The sequence below is a fragment of the Schistocerca piceifrons genome, chromosome X (assembly GCF_021461385.2).
Source record: "Schistocerca piceifrons isolate TAMUIC-IGC-003096 chromosome X, iqSchPice1.1, whole genome shotgun sequence".
In the NCBI taxonomy this organism is placed as follows: domain Eukaryota; kingdom Metazoa; phylum Arthropoda; class Insecta; order Orthoptera; family Acrididae; genus Schistocerca; species Schistocerca piceifrons.
The window spans coordinates 225857911-225880450 of record NC_060149.1 but is presented as its reverse complement, the minus strand read 5'-3'; positions in this window follow the sequence as shown (position 1 = coordinate 225880450).

The following is a 22540-nucleotide window of genomic DNA, read 5'->3' as shown; positions in this document are numbered from 1 at the left end:
ATGTCTTGTTTTGGATTTTACGTTTCGCAATATGGGTTAGGAATGGATTGTAGTGCCACATTGTACAAATACATCTATAGAAAACCCTCCCCCCCAAACAAAAATTGTCATTTTTTCTGTTTTCCAGCGTTCCGTAGTTGCTTCAAAATTCATGGAGGTATATTCCTCTATGCAACTAATTGAAGGCAGTTTGTTTATTGCTATATGCGCTTAGCTTCTTTTATTTGTGAAGATGCTTCATAAATAAAAGAAGAGTATGGCAGTAAACAAACTGCCTTCAATTAGTTGCATAGTCGGAACACATTTCCATGAACCCGAAACATTGTTTAAGAGAGTGACAAAGAATAAGAAGTTGCGTAGAACGTGGTTGTAACTCGCTCCTAGAGATCCAAATGATGAAGTACCTACTTCCCTACATGTTACATCAATGATTTGGTTCATAAAAACAAAATTAAGAAATCGCCTTTTCGTAGCAGTTGGCGAGTTCAGCTTTATAAGTTCGTTGTAGTTCATAACATGCATCTGATGACTCAAAATGTTTCATATGTGGTAGTATAGTCTAAAAATATTGTGGCGGGAATCTTTCATCTCAGTCTGCTGTTGTTAAGGATTCAATCGCAGATAAATACTTGTGAGAAGCTAGAGTATAATGCAAATTGCTGCTAGTTTCATTCTCAGTAATTTAAGTTGTGCTCTTAGATCCCTGTCTGACCACAAACTCGGAGATCACCATGTATTCAGAAAAAATGGTGAATTATTTGTGACAAGAAAAAGTATAAATTCCACTGTCAGTTGTTTCACACACGGGAATGTCATCTTTCATTTCTTAAACAGATGGAAGTCACGAAATCAAAGTTACTCATTACTGAGAAAGCGTGCTCTTATGTGTAAATTACAACAAATATTTCAGAAAAATGCTTAACTTTGATGATTAATGAAGTCTCAGAATGTGTTACTTGGCTACTACAACTCACATGTATTTAGTACTTTATTCCACATAATTCCAGTCGAGAAAGATGCAGGCTGACTTCCTTGCCGAATGATGTGGACGTAAGCCGTAAATACATGAAATTTTGGAAGGTTTCCTCTATCAGGTTTCACAAAATTCCATTGCATTGTTACTTAAAAGTTTTAAATGCGTTTCGCTAATTAACAGATAAACCATTTGCGGAAAAAGTATGCGAAGTCAGTAGTAATTTCAGCTAACACTCATGTGACATACAGCACAGTCGATGTTTTGACATTTAATGATTTTTTAAACTATTAATTACGTAAAAAAAAGAGGTATTTTGTGAGAATATTGACCGAAATAGTTTTCTATGTTATAATCATTCACAGTAACAATACAAACCATATTTCTAACAAAGGAAAATAGTCTATTATGAACTAACTTTCCACCCAGACACGTCCAGGTGATTCTTCAGTAACACAATCACTAAATCCGAAGCTAAAACCGCTCAATATATCAAATTCCAAACTCTAGCTGTAAATAAATCCCACCGAACCGAACGAGAGGGCCATATTAAAATCTGAAACCTCTCAGTACAGTTGTCGAAAAATCGGCAGGAGGACCAATCGGTAACAGGTCTCAGAAGCTTACTGAATAGGAAATTCGGATAAATAACCAAAAATGACATCACTACCGAGGCTAACCTACTGCACTGATCGGTATGAATGATACAGAATAGGAACTGCCAAGCCTTGCGCTCCTGGAGCATGTTCACGCTCTGCGAGTGCAGCTGTCAGCTCAGCTTCCTCCGCCACTGCGCTATTTCGAGCAGGTGTGTGAGTGAGCCGACTATATGCTGAAGACTGCACACATGGGTAACTTAGGAAATCATATTTGCAATACAGTGTGATTACTTCTGATATGCGAATACTGCAGCATACTTTTATAAGCAGGAGTCTATTGCTAGTGTTTATTTTTAACTTTTTGTTTTTCTGCCAGAGCAATACATAAGTCAATAAGTGTGCTAGATAGTGGTAATACAATGACTTTAACTACAAAAAGCTTTACATACAGGCATTTAACATTAAGTTGCTATGTTTATAAATTTATAGACATTTGGATTTTAGAATGTCATATATCTGGAATTATGGTTCGTGATACAGTCAAATACATGTAGTTACACGGATTAAAATCTGTTAAAACCAAACGTTGGCGGGACTTTTTGGATTTCATAGCAGAAAAAAAACTATCTGCACACACACATGCCTGCCGCTGTGGCCGAGCGGTTATAGGCGCTTCAGCCCGGAACCACGCGGCTGCTACGGTCGCAGGTTCGAATCCTGCATCGGGCATGGATGTGTGTGATGTCCTTAGGTTAGTTAGGTTTAAGTAGCTCTAAGTCTAGGGGACTGATGACCTCAGATGTTAAGTCATTTGAACCATTTGAGCCATTTGAACCATTTGAACCACACACACGTTGAACCACTGACATAACTTTAGCGGCTATCCTGTGCAGTCAAGGATATTGCTCTTGAGGAGTCTTGTAAATACCTGGATTGGACAGGCAGGTCATTGAGCCAGGAGCAACAATGCACAGCTATCAACCCAAGTTGGAGATAATGACGAGGTACATCAGCAGCCAAAAGCGAAAACGGAATGACAAATAAATCGAAATTAATCATCAAAGTGCTACGTCTTGAAGTCTCTTTTGAGAATTCATAATGAAATGTTTGAATTATTGAAATATAGTCGATAATATCTGATGCACAAATGACTGCCCCGAGTTGTGGGAAATGTTTCATGTCGTGAACCTGAAGCTGGCTTTTCCATAACATTAACTTTGGTTGCATATCATTAATCTTGAGGGCCATATCTGTTACGAAATGATTCTCCACTTGCTTTAAGACATTTAATGACTTAAGTTAATTGATAATGTCGACCATACAAAATTTTTTCACTGCTCTGTATAGCCTTAACTCAGATTTTTCGCTACAGGCTTTTTTTCTCTTTGTCAGAAGGCAAGTGCAGCTTATTGCCTTTGTGGCTAGTCTTGTAATGATGTTCCAATGAATGTTTTTCCAACACACAACAGTGCGATGGAGCATTAAGCACATTACGTGGCCTTCAAACTACAGTAAAATAAAACAGCTGCCACTGAACATTGAGTAATATGGCTTCTCCGCTTTTTTTTTTTTGGGCAACTGCGTGGACGCCATGGTATTCCTAATGCAGAAAGTGAATCTAATTTAACACAATTTTAATTTTAGCAGACCGTGAGAAACCGACTGCGTCGTCTTAGGATGTGTCCTACGTGAGCGACAGAAGCGACCGACAGCGGGCGACAGCTTCAGGTGACACAAAAAACAACTACAGGTATGGTTAAGGACGTGTACGTGGGCGACATCCGTGGCGCTGCCAGTTCTCTGTGCTCCAACTAAAGTGCGCGTCATTTATGACGGTGGCCGAGTTTAGGTTCGTTCTGCGCATCTGACGTCACAAAAGACAGTCAGCCAATGAACAGAGAACGACGTTGCCAGAGCTTGACTGCAGTGCAGTGCACAGACAAGTGTCTTCAGTTTTAGAAATGTTCAGTCATAAATAAAGTAATTGAACAAAAGCAATGTCTTGATAGCAGACTTTCTTTTGTAGAAAGTTTGGAAAAAGCATTCTTTATACCAATTGCTTCATATTCCATTAATTAATTAAACCAAACAAACAATAAGACTCCTAATAGCGATAGCAAGGAAAGGTGTTGGTATCATTCTCGCTAACCGCTTTTTCGCAATAAAGAACAGCGGTAATTGTTTATTTCCTATTGTACTTCAACGAAACGTAGTTCATAGTCATACCAACAGTGTTTCTCGGTATTTTGCGTGATAGTTTAAAGTCCTCCGGGAGACGAATTAAATGTCGAGGTGCGTTAGCATAATGGTTAAAGTGTAAGGTCGTTAAACGAAAGGTTCCGAGTTCAAACCGTGTTTGGTGCTAAGTATTTTCTTTATTTAAAAACAATATTGAAGTGTCTTACTTCATGAATTTTATTCGTTTGAATGTAATATTTTGAAATTTCTAGTGGCAACTAAAATCGACCATACGGAAAGTATACGCTATGGACTTTTACCAGTGCAAACTCTTCAAAATTTCGTGTAATGGTTTACTACATCAAATGCTGCACAATAACTGCCTTGAATATCGAAACAAAATCATGTCATTTATGGGAGGAAGGTATCAGTCAAGACGATGTGTAAAAATCAAATTCTTGGGCCAAATAGTTTTTGTGAAATCGAGTGATAAAGTGTGTCAAAGCAGTCGAAACACCATGTGTCTGCAGAGGCGAGTAGTTCAATGATGACAAAATCGCGCACATCGCGGAATGCGGGGAGCACGTCGCTGTAGCAGCGAAAGGGTTAATGCGGCCGTGGTGGCTTTACTTCATAAACTGTGCGCTCCCCCCGAAACGTAAGTTTGCCAACTATACTATGGCGCTGCTTCTCTTGGCGCGTACAACTGGCAACGCAGCAATCTCCCGCGTCTGGGCGGGCATGCGCGAACCGCCAAGATAAAAGAGTTGAACTATAGCGACGTTTGAATTCAAACGTCTTTGAATCTCGTCGTTGCAGGACGCGCGACACAGAGCGACAGCTACGTTTCGTACTCGGCAAAGCAGTGGAGCGGTCGCGACGGCAGCTATGGAATACGTATCATCCGATTTTAAGAAAACTTTGATTCTTCCGCATGTTATAGTTTGATATCTTTGCTCGATAAACGTCTGAATTTATTTTCGTTATTCGTCATAGTTACTGTGCTGCACGTAACTGAATACATGGCTGCACGAAATTTTTAAGAATTTGCAGAGGTAAAAACACATTGCAAAGACTTTCCGTATAGTTCATTTAAAGCCATACATTATTGCGCATGAAATGTTACCAATATATCTAAATTGTATTTAAAGTTGAGATCGGAATGATACCTCTTTTCATTATCGAGGCATTGGTTGTTATATCCGCGGACAGGTCGCTCGCGGCGCGTCCGAATCCTTTCCTGCGCTTCGGGAATCAAGTGGTGGTAAAAATCGTCGAATCTCATGAACGGTTCAAGATATCGAAACGACGTTTTATGGAAATGACAGCACGCAGAAAGGACTATTTTATCGTATGATTAACACTCGATACGTTTTTGTAAAAGCTCGAGCAGACGAAAACAAGTTTCCCTATAAATTACATCTTGTGGTTTTGTCCGAATGTTCGTAGCCAAACAAAGAGAGAGAAACAGGCAAATGGGGTATCAAAGTGACTAGCGTGAGAGCTATTTTTGCATGAAAATATTTAACTGCTTTAAAGTAATCAGGGTAATTAAGGAAAACTTGATTAATGAGTTGAGGAAAAATTGAAATATTTCACGAAAGGCAGCTGCCAAGCTGTGTAACTGAAGTGTCAAAAAGGTAATCAGTTCAAGGCCTAGCTATTTTGCACATAAAAAGATACATTGGTGCGGTATTTACATGTCAAAAAGGCTTCCTTCGCATCAAGTGCCATATTTAGGACTTTTGAGAACAAAAGACTTTCGCAAGGCAAACGAGGAGTCAAGTATGATTATGCTTTCTGAATAAAACTGAAAATAGAAAACGAAAGAAATCGGTCAAATATTTTGTGAAATGATTTGTGTAAAAGAAATAAATAGACCAGAGAAACGTTCTACGTGCCTTTGAATGATGCTCGAAATCATGAACAGAAAATGAGGTGCATCAAACGTTTCTCTAATATTTTTTATTTCATACTTTTAGAAAATCATTTCACAAGATGTTTGACTGTCTTTTCAAATATTTTGTATCCTTTACTTTTACAGACTATTAAGAATAACAAAAACGCTTGGCCTTAACACTGGTTGCTGATGAATTACGTTCGCAACATCAAATATTTGTAAAATTTCATGATGGTTAATTGTAATTTATTAGGAATTTAATGTGTGTGATATATTGGAATAGGTGTGTATACACTTAAAGATCAAGTACTTTGGAACGACCTTAAAAATATACTTCGCGATGCAGTGTCAACAGTATAACTTATACAAAACTTAGTATACGGTATTGTAGCGCAGTCAGTTAAAATATAGGAAGCGGCAGGACTTTTTTTCTAATAGGCAATTTTCACTAAGTAATGCCTGTATCCTAAAAGAATATACACTCCTGGAAATGGAAAGAAGAACACATTGACACCGGTGTGTCAGACCCACCATACTTGCTCCGGACACTGCGAGAGGGCTGTACAAGCAATGATCACACGCACGGCACAGCGGACACACCAGGAACCGCGGTGTTGGCCGTCGAATGGCGCTAGCTGCGCAGCATTTGTGCACCGCCGCCGTCAGTGTCAGCCAGTTTGCCGTGGCATACGGAGCTCCATCGCAGTCTTTAACACTGGTAGCATGCCGCGACAGCGTGGACGTGAACCGTATGTGCAGTTGACGGACTTTGAGCGAGGGTGTATAGTGGGCATGCGGGAGGCCGGGTGGACGTACCGCCGAATTGCTCAACACGTGGGGCGTGAGGTCTCCACAGTACATCGATGTTGTCGCCAGTGGTCGGCGGAAGGTGCACGTGCCCGTCGACCTGGGACCGGACCGCAGCGACGCACGGATGCACGCCAAGACCGTAGGATCCTACGCAGTGCCGTAGGGGACCGCACCGCCACTTCCCAGCATATTAGGGACACTGTTGCTCCTGGGGTATCGGCGAGGACCATTCGCAACCGTCTCCATGAAGCTGGGCTACGGTCCCGCACACCGTTAGGCCGTCTTCCGCTCACGCCCCAACATCGTGCAGCCCGCCTCCAGTGGTGTCGCGACAGGCGTGAATGGAGGGACGAATGGAGACGTGTCGTCTTCAGCGATGAGAGTCGCTTCTGCCTTGGTGCCAATGATGGTCGTATGCGTGTTTGGCGCCGTGCAGGTGAGCGCCACAATCAGGACTGCATACGACCGAGGCACACAGGGCCAACACCCGGCATCATGGTGTGGGGAGCGATCTCCTACACTGGCCGTACACCACTGGTGATCGTCGAGGGGACACTGAATAGTGCACAGTACATCCAAACCGTCATCGAACCCATCGTTCTACCATTCCTAGACCGGCAAGGGAACTTGCTGTTCCAACAGGACAATGCACGTCCGCATGTATCCCGTGCCACCCAACGTGCTCTAGGAGGTGTAAGTCAACTACCCTGGCCAGCAAGATCTCCGGATCTGTCCCCCATTGAGCATGTTTGGGACTGGATGAAGCGTCGTCTCACGCGGTCTGCACGTCCAGCACGAACGCTGGTCCAACTGAGGCGCCAGGTGGAAATGGCATGGCAAGCCGTTCCACTGGACTACATCCAGCATCTCTACGATCGTCTCCATGGGAGAATAGCAGCCTGCATTGCTGCGAAAGGTGGATATACACTGTACTAGTGCCGACATTGTGCATGCTCTGATGCCTGTGTCTATGTGCCTGTGGTTCTGTCAGTGAGATCATGTGATGTATCTGACCCCAGGAATGTGTCAATAAAGTTTCCCCTTCCTGGGACAATGAATTCACGGTGTTCTTATTTCAATTTCCAGGAGTGTAGTACAAATAATGAAGTATACATGAATGCTATGCAACACTCCATGCCAGGAAGTGAATGCTGTCTCATTTAACAAACACGCGTTTAGAACACACTGGTGGTACTTTTGACTCTGATTTGGATGTGAGCATGACGGATGTTTAGTGCGGAGCACATTGTAGCACTGATTTCACTGAGAACAAACACTTTAGACTACTGTTTGACTATTTGAGACGGGAGGAGGAACACTTTATCTTTTCTGTTGCGGCCGCCCGTTGTGGCCGAGCGGTTCTAGGCGCTTCAGTCCGGAACCGCGCTGCTGCTACGGTCGCAGGTTCCAATCCTGCCTCAGGCATGGATGTGTGTGATGTCCTTAGGTTAGTTAGGTTCAAATGGCTCTGAGCACTATGGGACTTAACTGCTGAGGTCATCAGTCCCCTAGAACTTAGAACTACTTAAACCTAACTAACCTAAGGAGCCTGCTCGAGGCAGGATTCGAACCTGCGACTGTAGCGGTCGCGCGGTTCCAAACTGTCGCGCCTAGAACCGCTCGGCCACGTCGGCCGGCTAGGTTAGTTAGGTTTAAGTAGTTCTAAGTCTAGGGGACTGATGATCTCAGATGTTAAGCCCCATAGTGCTCAGAGACATTTGAACCATTTTTTCTATTGCATTTATTCACTTTCACTGCACACTTTTTTCTCGAGGTGGGCTGGCTTTTGGCGGTGCTGAGGGTCAACCCACGACCCTTCCACAGTTGTTTTCACAAAACGGGAACGCTACCGTTACACCACAGCTCAGTCTATTTTGTGTACGTTTATTCTTGATATTTAGGCTAGTCAGTCATTCTTCCGTATTTATCGGCTGTTAAAAGTTCTTGATCATGTAAAAAACATTCGTGTTTAATTTATTTATGAGATAGTCAAATGCTCCTCTGCTCATTCACGTGTATTCGAAGAATGGTCTGGTGATCTTCGTAGTTGATGGTATAAATCATGACGCTTCCTCCCTTAGTAAATTTCATGCACAGCATCCCTTTTCGGTTTATTTTCCTAAGCAAAGTTAAGTTTGTAGCTTCACTCTCCAGCTACAGTATTCTAAAGTTTAGGGGAACCGTTTTATAGAAACAGCTGGTCGGAAGCAGCAGTCTTGTAGCGCGACATGGTCGCTCGGACGCAGGACAGCCGACCTTTTGGCCCAATGCTGCTGCTTGTCCCTGGAGCGACGCGTAGCGTGACGTCGCGCGCTGTCGCTCACTTCTGTCGTTCACGTTGGACAAGCCTTCGCGGCGTTGCAGCCTTTTCTTGCTCATACATCAGCCTCACTCGCCGCTGCGTTCGGATCGCCAGGCAAGAGAGCGGCTGGGGCGCTGTTTGACTACACCAGTATTAAATTATGCTAATCTAAAAACTGTTCAAGTCAGTCATGGTCTTCGACCATAGATACTAGTAGACTGGTATTGCTGTGCAGAAGCTATAGAGCTGGTGTGTCTCCAACATAAACCACGTGACTGTTGGCAAAACGTGGCGGGATTTCAAATCAGCTGTCTGCCATCCTATGTTTTTATCGTATTTTACCCACATTTCTCATTTGACTGCCAGACGCTTCCAACAAAAATTACTTTTTTATTTGCGAAAAATTATGTCTGAACTACATTTGACTTGGATTTGTTCACAGTACCATTTATAAAATCTAACAAATACATCGAACACCCCTCTGGTGGGCAGCGGGACGAAATTACTATAAACTATCAATTAAAGTAAAGTGTCGTTAAAATTCTTTTAAACAGTAAGAGTGGGCTCTTGTCAAAACTTTAAATATTGGATTCGCCGCGTTTTGAGCTCTAGTCACTTATAAAAGAAAATGGGATATGGGAATTGTGTCAACTATAGGTGCCAAAATTGTCGACTTTAGGAGCAGGTCCATTTTAGAGTATCGATTTTAGGTGCGCTTCAAAGGTTCAGTTCGTACTATTTTTACAAAAGTTTAAACTATCAGTTAAAAAAAACGATATTTTACATGAAAGGTGAGCCTTTGAAGCTTCAGAAAATAATTTTGGAGCCAACATTTATTTAATAGTATTAGAAGGCAGAAAAAAATTCTCTTCATGTGTTGACTATAGGTGCTCTTACCTTATTATAATCTCACTTGTACATACAAAAAGGCGCGTATGCGCAGATGGCTTAAAGTTTTTCCGTTTCAGGGCCTGTATCCAAAGCTGCCTTCGGTTTTCATTCTTAGGGAACCTGTGAGTAGGAACGAGGAACAGTTATACTTACTTCTGTAACCGAATTATCACAGATACTTTCCAAAATGTAATATGAGTCGGACTTCACAGGCATCACTTTCAACAATTTAATTTACGTGATACTCTATTTCAAGTGTAAAAAACATATAAAGGTCACTTTAGCAGATTTCAATAAACTCATCTGCACTATCATAGAAACACACCTGAAATGTAATGCCATTTCCCCCGACAAAACGCTGAGTACAGCCATAAGCGCAACACGAAACAACCATGTTTTGCCTACATTCACGTGACTTTAGCCCAGAGATGTTGGAGTCACGAAAATGACGTCAGGGCCAGTCTATTATATTTATGGTCGAAGGTCATGGTAATATTTAGGATGCTTAGACCCCTAGGCTGAACTCATGCTATGGGCTACACCAGAGCAGATTTTACAGTAACTAACTGCAAAAACAGCACTGTAGAACCATTTTCGCACTGAAAGCCTATAACGCAACATTTACATTTCATTATTTGATTGTATAAAATTTTACTACCCTTTTATGATTTAAATGGTTCAAATAGCTGTAATCATTATGGGACTTAATATCTGAGGTCATCAGTCCCCTAGACTTAGAACTATTTAAACCTAACTAACCTAAGGACATCACACACATCCATGCCCGAGGCAGGATTAGAACCTACGACAGTAGCAGCAGCGCTGTTCCGGACAGAAGCGCCTAGAACCGCTCGGCCACAGCGGCCGGCTTTATGATTTAGTGAAATGTCAAGCTTACAAAGAAATCATACGAATTTTCATTTGGCACTTATGCTATTCCCTTTAGTTCTATTCGTTCGTCTTTTATGGTAGTCCTTAAAAATAGATTACACAGAAAGCAAAAAAAAGTATTATTACAGAGCTAGCTTTACTTCGCTAGTACATTTTTGTTATGCACCCACAGTGGCAGATACAGCCGCAACAGAAGTTGTGTAGGTTGTTCTGCAATTATATGGGTAAATCCGTTACAGTGTTGTAATAGTGATATTGAAAAATTTTTGGAGTTTTTACAATTGGTGTAATTACTACACTAAAAATATTCAGTTTTTGTAAAAAACACACTATCTGATCAAAAGTATCTGGAAATTCCAAAGTAATGCAGAATTGCAAATTACATGTCATGAGAGGCAGAACCAACTGTATAAAAGGAAGTAGACAGTATTGTGTTTTCAGTAGAGGAGCAGGAACAGCATAATGGGTCGCTCAGAGAGTTCAGTGACTTCGGCCATTGACTAGTCAAAATGGTTCAAATGGCTCTGAGCACTATGGGACTAAACATCTGAGGTCATCAGTCGCCGACTTAGAACTACTTAAACCTAACTAACCTAAGCACATCACACACATCCATGCCCGAGGCAGGATTCGAACCTGTGACCGCAGCAGCAGCGCGGTTCCGGACTGAAGCGCCTAGAACCGCTCGGCCACAGTGGACGGCACTGACCAGTCACTGGAAGTGAAACAGCGACATTTCCACCTTTCTAAAACTGTCGAAGTCGACTGTTGATGAAGTGAATTGCGACGTGGAAACTCAGAGGAACTACCAAAGATAAACCAAGACCAGGAAGACCTGATGTACTGATGTACAGGGACCGTCGAGCATTGTGGAAGAAGGTTGTAAAAAAACGTATTAAACCAGCGGAAGGAATCACTCATGAGTCGAGAGCGCTACCAGCTAACACAACAAGTGTGCATAGGGAGTTAAAAACAATGGGGAACAATGTCGGAGCAGATCCTTACGAGCCACACATTTCTGTATTCGATGCTAAGCAACGCTTGGTATGGTGTAAAGAGCGATGTGAATGGACAGAGTGTGACTAGAAAAGAGTGATCTGGAGTGATTAATCACCCTACACTCTATGACAATTCGAGTGAACGGGTGGGTGTGTCGAATGCCCAGAGAACGTCACCTGCGATCATGCGTCGTGCCAACAGTAAAGTTCGGAGGAGATGGTGTTATTGTATGTTTTCCGTGATTAGAATGTGGCCCCCTTATTGCGGTTAAGAAAACAATGAATGCGGGAGGATATGAATAGATTTTACCTGTCACCGCATTGTGTACTGCTTGCAGCAGAGGAACAGTTCAGAAGAGACGACTGGTTTATCATAATGACGACGTAGCATCTGTCTAACAATGGTTTGTGGAGAATAACGTTTTTGAAATGTACAGACCTGCCCAGAATCCCGACCTGTAGCCGATGGAATATTTTTGAGACGAGTTAGAACGTCGACTTCACTCCATACTCCAGTGTCCAACACAGCTACAGCATCTGATTTCGGCTCTTAAGGAAGAATGGGCTGTCATTCCTCCACAAATATTCAGACGCCTCATTGAAAGTGTCTCAAGCAGAGTTCAAGCCAGAATTGGAAATGGTTCAAACGGCTCTGAGCGCTGTGGAACTTTACTGCTGAGGTCATCAGTCCCCTAGAACTTGTAACTACTTAAACCTAACTAACCTAAGGACATCACACACATCCATGCCCGAGGCAGGATTCGAACCTGCCACCGTAGCGGTCGCGCGGTTCCAGACTGTAGCGCCTAGAACCGCTCGGCCACCCCAGCCGGCTATGTGGAGACACAGGAGGACACTCCAAGATAGAAAAAAAAATACCGACGCACCACGAAGGAATCATCTGAACGAGACGGAAATCGGTAAATGTCATGAACATGTAAATGCAAGTAAATGCTCATTACTTCACAATATACATAAATGACCTTGTGGATAACATCGGAATTTACTGAGGCTTTTTGCGGATGATGCTGTGGTATATCGGGAGGTTATAACGATGGAAAATTATACTGAAATGCAGGAGGATCTGCAACGAATTGACGCATGGTGCAGGAAATGGCAATTGAATCTCAATGTAGACAAGTGTGATGTGCTGCGAATACGTAGAAAGAAAGATCTTTTATCATTTAGCTACAATATAGCAGGTCAGCAACTGGAAGCAGTTAGTTCCATAAATTATCTGAGAGTAGGCATTAGAAGTGATTTAAAATGGAATGATCATATAAAGTTGATCGTCGGTAAAGCAGATGCCGGACTGAGATTCATTGGAAGAATCCTAAGGAAATGCAACCCGAAAACAAAGGAAGTAGGTTACAGTACTGTGCTGTAAGAGTGTCGCGGATATCAATCAAAGGGGTCCTGCTATGAAATGAAGTGGCACCTCGGGCCATTACTCCTGTTTGCCGGGCTATATGGTGGGCGACAGTCAGGCTGGTGTCCCATCACTGTCCGGGGCGTTTCCAGACACGTCTTCTCTGGTCGTCATAGCTCAGTTCGAAGTGAGACTCATCACTGAAGACAATTCTGCGCCAGTCAATGAGATGCCAGGTCGAAGACGTGTCTTGAGACCACGTGGACATCAGTGGGACACAAACATGACCGTTGCCCGCCATACGGCCCGACAGGGGAATCCCTTTTGTCGGCATTGCAAGATCCCCTCGCATTGCAAGATCCCCTGATACTGTTATTACTCAGCGTAGCCGCAAGTCCGTAGAGGGTGGTATATGTGTCGTACAGTATGATTGATCAGCATTTTCACCTGGAATTTGCGAGTGTAAGTCGGACCTTCCTTGATGCACCAAGGTGGGTCGTGTCGTCGGATTTCCTCCTACCTGTGCGCGGTGCAGCTCTCGTAAATCTCGTCCCATGCAGATTCTTCATTGGCGCATTGGATGTCTCTGTCGGTGGAAGCTAATTATCTGAAATTGCTATCGATCAACTTTGGGGTATCTATTTACTCGAAATTAACATTCAGAATGCCGTAATATCACTTTTATTCCTACCAGATCGATAATGAAACACTCATGTCACAAACTACTCGTAACCGAGAGCATGGATACCATCGAACAAGACAGAAAGAGCTCTTAACGCCGACTGCCGACTTTGGCGCTCAGTCCGCATCTCTTACTAGTCCCGTCACAGTTCGTGGATTTCCGATCAAGTTCGTACTTACTAAGATATGCATTTGTTAATGAACGGGTGTGAATTTTAACGAGGCAAAATTATGATAAATTGTTTTAAACATCCAGAGGCTCCTCCTAGTATTCATGTTGTCATAAATGACTTTAATTATTAAATATAAATAAACAAACTCGGTGACTTTGGCGCCAAGATGGCGGTACTTCCCGTCATGTATATTTCCCAGGCTGACGCTTGTTGCTACGCTCCAGCGCCGAGCCCCACCCCACTACGGGCGACATATGGTCGCTTCGTCACCTAGCCAGCCAGCGTGTGAAATGCTCTCCGACTCAAGGCCGGCTACGGACTACAGCACTTCCTAACTATCGTGAATACATCAATAAGAGACAATAATTTATTAAAACTGGTAAAAATGTCTTTCTCGCGTAAGAGGCACCTTACAGCATCCACGGCACCCTTACAGCACTGCGGAACATCGACGATGCTCTACGCCTCGTGTGTTGCCCTTCATCGCAAACCATCCTGGGCTTACATTTCAGCAAGATAATTCCAGCCTGTACACGACGAGAGTTTCTATTGCTTTTCTTCGCGCTTTCCAAACCCTATCTTGGCCAGCAACGTCGCCTGACCTCTCCCAAATATAGAACGTTTCGAGCATTAGGGGTAGGGCCCTCCAATCAGCTCGGATTTCACGATCTAATGCGCCAACCGGACACAATTTGGCAAGATATCCCTCAGAAGGAAATCCAACAACTCTCTCAATCAATGCCAAGCGAATAACTGCTTGCATAAGGGCCTGAGGTGGACAACGCGTTATTGACTTGCTCAGTTTGTGAAGCTCTTTCACTTGAGAAAATCTTCAATTTCTCTGAAATTATAACATCTGTACATGTGCATCACATCTACCGATTTCCGTCCCATTGAGATAATTCCTTCGCGGTGCATCGTTTTCCTTTCTCTTTTTTTTCTTCTTTTTGTTCTAAATTGTATTACCATTTGAACATTAACACACTCTGAGGGTGACAACTATTGAGTGAGTCTTCAGCTGTCTCTGGCTTTCTCTGTGTTGGGCGGGCAAATTGGGACCACTGCTACTTTCCATCGCAAATTCTACCGCGGTATCGTTAGCAGAGCAGTGTGCTTGGATCCTGTAGATGCGTCGGTACCGATTTCCCAATGGGACGGAAATCGGTAGGTGTCATGCACTTGTACTGTATTACGAATACATAGAAAGAAGGATCCTTTATTGTATGATTATATGAGAGCGGAACAAACACTGATAGCAGTTACTTCTGTAAAATATCTCTGAGTATGCATACGGAACGATTTGAAGTGGAATGATCAAATAAAATTAATTGTTGGTAAAGCGGGTGCCAGGTTGAGATTCGTTGGGAGAGTCCTTAGAAAATGTCCATCAACAAAGGAGGTGGCTTACAAAACACTCGTTCGACCTATACTTGAGTACTACTCATCAGTGTGGGATCCGTACCAGGTCGGGTTGACAGAGGAGACAGAAAAGGTCCAAAGAAGAGTGGCGCGTTTCGTCACAGAGTTATTTGGTGAGCGTAATAGCGTTACGGAGATGTTTAGCAAACTCAAGTGGCAGACTCTGCAAGAGAGGCGCTCTGCATCGCGGTGTAGCTTGCTGTCCAGGTTTCTAGAGGGTGCGTTTGTGGATGAGGTATCGAATATGTTACTTCCCCCTACTTATACCTCCCGAGCCGGCCGCTGTGACCGAGCGGTTCTAGGTGTTTCAGTCCGGAACCGCGCTGCTGCTACGGTCGCAGGTTCGAATCCTGCCTCGGGCATGGGTGTGTGTGATGTCCTTAGGTTAGTTAGGTTTAAGTAGTTCTAAGTTGTAGGGGACTGATGACCTCAGATGTTAAGTCCCATAGTGCTCAGAGCCATTTGAATCATATACCTCTCGAGGAGATCACGAATGTAAAATTAGAGAGATTCGAGCGCACACGGAGGCTTTCCGGCAGTCGTTCTTCCCGCGAACCATACACTACTGGAACAGGAAAGGGAGGTAATGACAGTGGCACGTAAAGTGCCCTCCGCCACACACCGTTGGGTGGCTTGCGGAGTATAAATGTAGATGTAGATGTAGATATAGATGTAGGTCGGTGAGCAAGAGACGATATCAGTTTTTTGCCCAATTTACCAAAGTACACAAAAATGTAGCTCTATATTCATGGGTGTGACAGAAACACTCAATTAAAGCAGAAAAGTTCGTATGGACATATGCCCCATTGAGACCAGTTTCCGAGATAATACGCATTTAATGTAGTTTTGTTTTTGGGCTGGTGGCGCGCGCTGTGTCTTACCGAGCCAGCATCTTTGACGTTTCATTCTAGGCCAACCTGCCTCGTTGCTTTCAACCTGTTTGCTCTGGATGTCTTTCTGCCATTAAACTAGCCTGTTGAACGTGCAGTTGTCCATGGTGTGTAGTAAGTGAAATAGTGCGATGGAGTGAGAGTGTATCAGAGAGAAGTGCTGGTCAACTTTTTTCGTACATACACTGGCTAAAATGCCTCACAAATACACTAACGTAGAATGTGTAGATATAGTGTATGTTTACGGCTATCAAAGAATACCGTCGGCGCTTTGCGACACGTGGAATTCCTAGTCATAGAGTGTTTACCCAAGTTTTCAGCACATTGCATGAAACAGGCATTCTTCGAAATTCCCATTTTTCATATGAACACGTATTTCAACAACCTGTACAGGAACAGCAACACATTGTTGCAATGGCACTGCCTAGCCCTACGAGGGGCGTTTGAAAAGTCCTTGCTGTGTCCGAGAGGTGGCACCACAGGCGCGTATCGAGGTCATGTTTAATTAGTAGCATCTTTGGAAAGAACGCACACCAAGTTTCAGCCATATTGGTCTATTTCTTTGTGGTTCGCATTCGTGTGAATCAAGGAACTCAAGTGACTGTCAAAACATGGACGAAAAAGAATTTCGTGTGGCTAAAGAGAAGCTTGATAAACATTACGGTGACTCTGCACCTTCAATTAGAACAGTTTATAAGTGGTTTCAAAATTGTCGGAGGGACTATATGGGCACAAGTGATGCTGAACGTTCTGGACGCCCTGTGGAGGTTACGACTCCAGAAATCATTGATAATATCCATGATATGGTGATGGATGACAGAAGAGTTAAGGTGCGTGAGATTGCTAGTTCTGTGGGCATCACGAATGAACGGGTACATAATATTTTGCATAAACATTTGGACATGAGAAAGCTTTCCGCAAGATGGGTTCCGCGATTGCTTACGCTTGACCAAAAACGGAATCGTGTGAAGTGCTGCAAGGATGGTTTGCAGCTGTTGAGGAAGAGTCCGCAGGACTTTAAGCGTCGATTCGTCACTGTGGATGAAACATGGATACATTACTGTACTCCTGAGACCAAACAGCAATCCAAACAGTGGGCTACCAAGGGAGAATCTGCACCAAAAAAGGCGAAGACCATTCCTTCGGCCGGAAAGGTTATGGCGAGTGTCTTTTGGGATTCACAAGGGATAATCCTCATCGACTATCTGGAAAAGGGTAAAACTAGTACAGGTGCATATTATTCATCGTTACTGGACCGTTTGAAAACTGAGCCGCAAGAAAAACGCCGGCGATTGGACCGCAAAAAAGTCCTTTTCCACCACGACAATGCACCAGCACACACCTCAGCAGTTGTGGTCGCTAAATGATTGGAAACAGTATTCCAACTCGTTTCACATCTCCCCTATTCTCTAGACTTGGCTCCCTCGGACTGGGATTTGTTCCCCAATTTGAAGAAATGGCTGGCGGGACAAAGATTTTATTCAAACAAGGAGGTGATTGCAGCAACTAATAGCTATTTTGCAGTCTTGGACAATTCCAATCGTTCGTTAAGGGATCCACAAATTATAACAGCGTTGGACGAAGTGTATAAATCTAAAAGGAGACTTTGTCGAAGAATAAAAAAGGTTTACCCCAAACACGTAAGTAGTTTTTATTTTTGCACGGAATTTTCAAACGCCCTTCGTACTACAAGCATATGGCGACACTCTGCGCGTATCAGTGTCCCACGAACACTTGTGTGATTAACATTGCATGCTGGTTACTTTTACCCATTTCAAATACTATGTGCAAAAATCTTCACATTAGCGACAATGCCACAGTAATTAAATTTTGTCACTTGTTGAATGTCTATCTTCATTTGCTTCCATTAAAACTATTCACTGATGAAGCTACGTTTATATGGAATGTAATCAACAACATACGTTATAATTATCGATGGTCACAGAAAATTCGTACGCTACAGTGGAAACCAATTTCCAAATTCTTTTTCCGATCAGTGTTTAGTGCGGTACGATCGGTAACATGTTGATAGGTTCACTCATTTTAGGACTGATGACCATAGATGTTACGTCGCATAGTGCTCAGAGCCATTTGAACCATCTGAACTCATTTTAGAACAGCGAATGACAAGAGAGAATTCCTTGTATGTTGAACAGCTTGAAAGCGTTCCTTTGGCCACACGGAATACAATGAAGTTCCAGCATTACGGAGACCCTCTACAATTTACCAGACGTATGAGAGACCTTTTCAACAGTACTTACCCTAGTTGCTTGATTGGTCGTGGTAGTACAGTTAACTGGCCACTAAGATCGCCAGACCTTACGCTATTTTGATTTTGAGGTTGGATGAAGTCTGAGATGAACAAGCAAAAGATGAATACGCGAGATGAACTGCGTGGACGCATCATGGACACTGCTGCCTTCATTAGCGAACATGCTGAGGCACTCAGGCAGGCAACACAACGTGTTCTCCCAAGAGTGCACAAATGCATTGAAGTTTGCGTTGGGATACTCGAACATGGATGATGCACCGTACATCATCTGTGATGTGACGTGTACAATACTTGGAGATGAATGTGCTAAAAATACATATTTTTAAACTGATACTTTGCTAAACGAATATTGTTATATTAACTAACTGTTGTACATGCGTACATGTGTGAAGCTGGCAATTTATTGCCGGCCGGAGTGGCCGAGCGGTTCTAGGCACTACAGTCTGGAACCGCGCGACCGCTACGGTCGCAGGTTCGAATCCTGCCTCGGGCATGGATGTGTGTGATGTCCTTAGGTTAGTTAGGTTTAATTAGTTCTCTGTTCTAGGGGACTGATGAACTCAGACGTTAAGTCCCATAGTGCTCGGAGCCATTTGAACCATTTGGCAATTTATTGAAGGATACAGAAAATAAATAACGATGTACATTAAATGTGTTCTGCCTCGAAAATCATTCGGAATAGGGCATATGTCTGTATGAAGTTTTTTGCTTCAAACGATCGTTCCTGTAACATCCCTGAATATTGACCATACCTCCTGGGACACCCTGTGCCCCAGGAAAGTGTGATGAGGCCCTTGCTGTTCATGTTGAATATTAATGACAGTGCAGAAAATATTAACGGTAACCTCAGACTTTTCGTAGATGGTGTAGTTATTTACAATTAAGATCTGCCTGAAATACGGTTCACAGATATTCAGTCTAATCTTGATAGAATTTCAGAGTGATGCAACACCTGGAAACTCTCTTCAAGTGCTGAGAATCCAAAACTACGCACTCCGCAAAAAGGAAACAGTGTAGCATTTTATGTCTACAATATCAACGAGTCTTAACTTCAATCAGTCAACACATACAAATACTTGGATGTAACAGGTTTTGAAGGTATGAAACTGGATGATCGTAGAATTTAAGAAAGGAGAGACACACGACAATCATTCGCGCCCCATTAGTTTTACTACTTTTGCCTATCTAGATTTCGGCTCTAAATAGCCGTCTTCACCTATGCAAAAGTAATAAAACTAATGGAAATGCGACTGAAAGCTGTGCTTCTCTCCTTCCTTACAGTCTACGGTCGCTGCGCACAACAGTTCCTTGTGGAATCCAAGTTGATCGCAGAACTGGTACTTTTTGCAAATGCCATTAAAGGGAAAGCAACAGAAGACATTGTTAATGATGTTTTTCAAAGGGATATTAACTGGTTCTCTGAAATTGGACTTTCCCTAAATTTTTGGGAAAATGCACCATATTCAGTTCTGTACAATGAATAGAGTAATATCAACAATTGAAGCGGCACAAGAACAGGAGGTAGTAAACAGGGTACAATACTCCAAACTTTTGGGTCTACATACTTAAGAAAACTTGAACTAGAAGAAGCGTATTGCTGAGTTTCTCAAGCAGTGAAGTTCAGCTACTTTTGTACTTCGTATAATTGCTAGTCTTGGAAACAACATACTAACATATTTTGCGTATTTACTCTGAATAATGACTCATGAAATAATTTTGTTGGAAAGTTACCAGTTTGAAATAAGGTACTGATTACGCAAAAGCGAGCAGTAAGAATAATATGTGGTGTTCACCCGCGGTCGTCATCTGGTACCTCTTCAAGGAACTGTGCATTTTAACTGTAGTGTCACAATACATATATCCGCTAGTAAAATTCGTCATAAATATTCCATCACAATTTGAGAAGGATAGTGATTTACACACCTACAAAACTATAGGAAAAAATGTACTTTATTACCCACTATTAAAGCAGTCAGTGGCTAACAAAGGAGTTCAATGCCCTGCAAAAAAATTTTGATCATCTGTACTATAACATACAACGTCTGACAGGTAGCGCAGCAAGATTTAAATATAAATTAGAACCATTTTTCCTGGAGAATCCAGTTGTACTACATGGGCGAACTTCGCTTTAAAAGCTGGTGGCCTGAGAAAGGAATTATTTTTAAATGTAGTTGAGTGAGTATGACAAAATAAATGTGTTCATTAATGTAAGCAGTCGTCATATATACGTACCCTGTAAACTGAATAATTCCATATCATTTGCTGCGCTGTAGGCAAAGCAGATCGCAGAATTCGTTTCATTGGTAGAATATTAGGATGTACTCGGTCTTCAAATGACACTGCTTACACAACACTCATACGACCCTTCCTACAATACTGCTCTAGTGCCACAGTTCGTAGTGATAGATGGTAAATCATCGAGTACAACAGAAGTGATACCTGGTGTTCCCCAAGGCAGTGACATAGGCCCTCTGCTGTTCCTGATTTACATAAATGATCTAGGTGATAATCTTTGCAGCCCCCTTAGATTGTTTGCAGATGACGTTGTAATTTGCCGTTTAGTAAAATCATCAGATGGTCAATTATAATTATAAAATGATCAAAAGAGAATTTCTGTATGGCGCGAAAAGTAGCAGTTGGCACTGAACACAGAAAAGTGCGAGGTCATCCACATGGGTTCTAAAAGAAATCCAATAATTTTTGGGTATACGATAAATCGCACAAATCTAAGGGCTGTCAATTCCACTAAATACTACAAGCAACTTAAATCGGAAAGACCACATAGATAATATGGTGGGGAAGGCGTAACAAAGTCTGTGCATTGTTGGCAGAACACTTAGAAGATGTGACAAACCCACTAAAGAGACAGCCTACATTACACTTGTCCGTCCTCTGCTGGAATATTGCTGCGTGGTGTGAGATCCTTACCAGGTGGGATTGACGGAGGACACCGAAAAAGTGCAAAGAAGGGCAACTCGTCTCGTGTTATCGCGCAATAGGGGTGAGAGTGTCATTGTTATGATACGCGAGTTAGGGTGGCAGTCACTGAAACAAAGGCGGTTTTCTTTGCGGCGAAATCTATTTACGAAATTTCAATCACCAACTTTCTCTTCCGAACGCGAAAATCTTTTTTTGACACCCCCCCTTTGTAGGGAGAAATGATCATTATAATAAAATAAGAGAAATTAGAGCTCGATCGGAAAGATTTAGGTGTTCCTTTATCTCCGCGCCATTCGAGAGTGGAATGGTAGAGAAGTAGTATGAAAATGGTTCGATGAAACCTCTGCCAGGCACTTAAGTGTGAATTGCAGAGTAACCATGTAGGACAGGTCACGGAAATTCTGGAGAAACTGGACACATACAAAGTGTCAGGAACCAGTTTTAGTAGACAAATTATGGAATATACCACAACGCCCCTGCAGGGATCGAGAGGACAAGATTAAGTTAACTACAGAGAGTATAAAGGCATATAAACAGTCATTTTTCTCGAAACCTGTACGTGAATGGAAGGAGAAGAAACCCTAATTAGTTCAGTTGGAACTACCAAATGGTTCAAATGGCTCTGAGCACTATGGGTCTTAACTTCTGAGGTCATCAGTTCCCTAGAACATAGAACTACTTAAACCTAACTAACCTAAGGACATCACACACATCCATGCCCGATGCAGGATTCGAACCTACGACCGTAGCGGTCGCGCGGTTCCAGACTGTAGCGCCTAGAACCGGTCGGTCACACAGGCTGGGTGGAAGTACACTCTACCATACATTTCATAGTGGTTTGCAGAGTATGGATGTAGATATACAGGGGCTCGAAATTGGATGTAGATATACGGGTGTTGGGCAAAAACATGGAAGCACTGCGAGAAATACAAAGGATTCTTGAACATAAATGCAGATACTACCCGAACCTGCTGGGTGCGCTGTTGTATTTGATCACGAACGGCACCTGTGCAATGCCCTCAATACGTTGCAAGTGTCGGTCGTGGTCAGAAGAGTGTCCGTGAATTCATAAATGGACAGATTGTTCGTGATTTTGTGGTATTTGCTTCTGTGACCAAGTAGCTGAAGTGGTTAATGTTTCATGAGGCACCGTATCAAAGGTTTATACCGAATACAAAAAGAGCGGAAACACGATTTCTTAGTCACAATGCGAACAAAAGTGTGTGTTGAGTAACCATCGCAAATGATCATTGA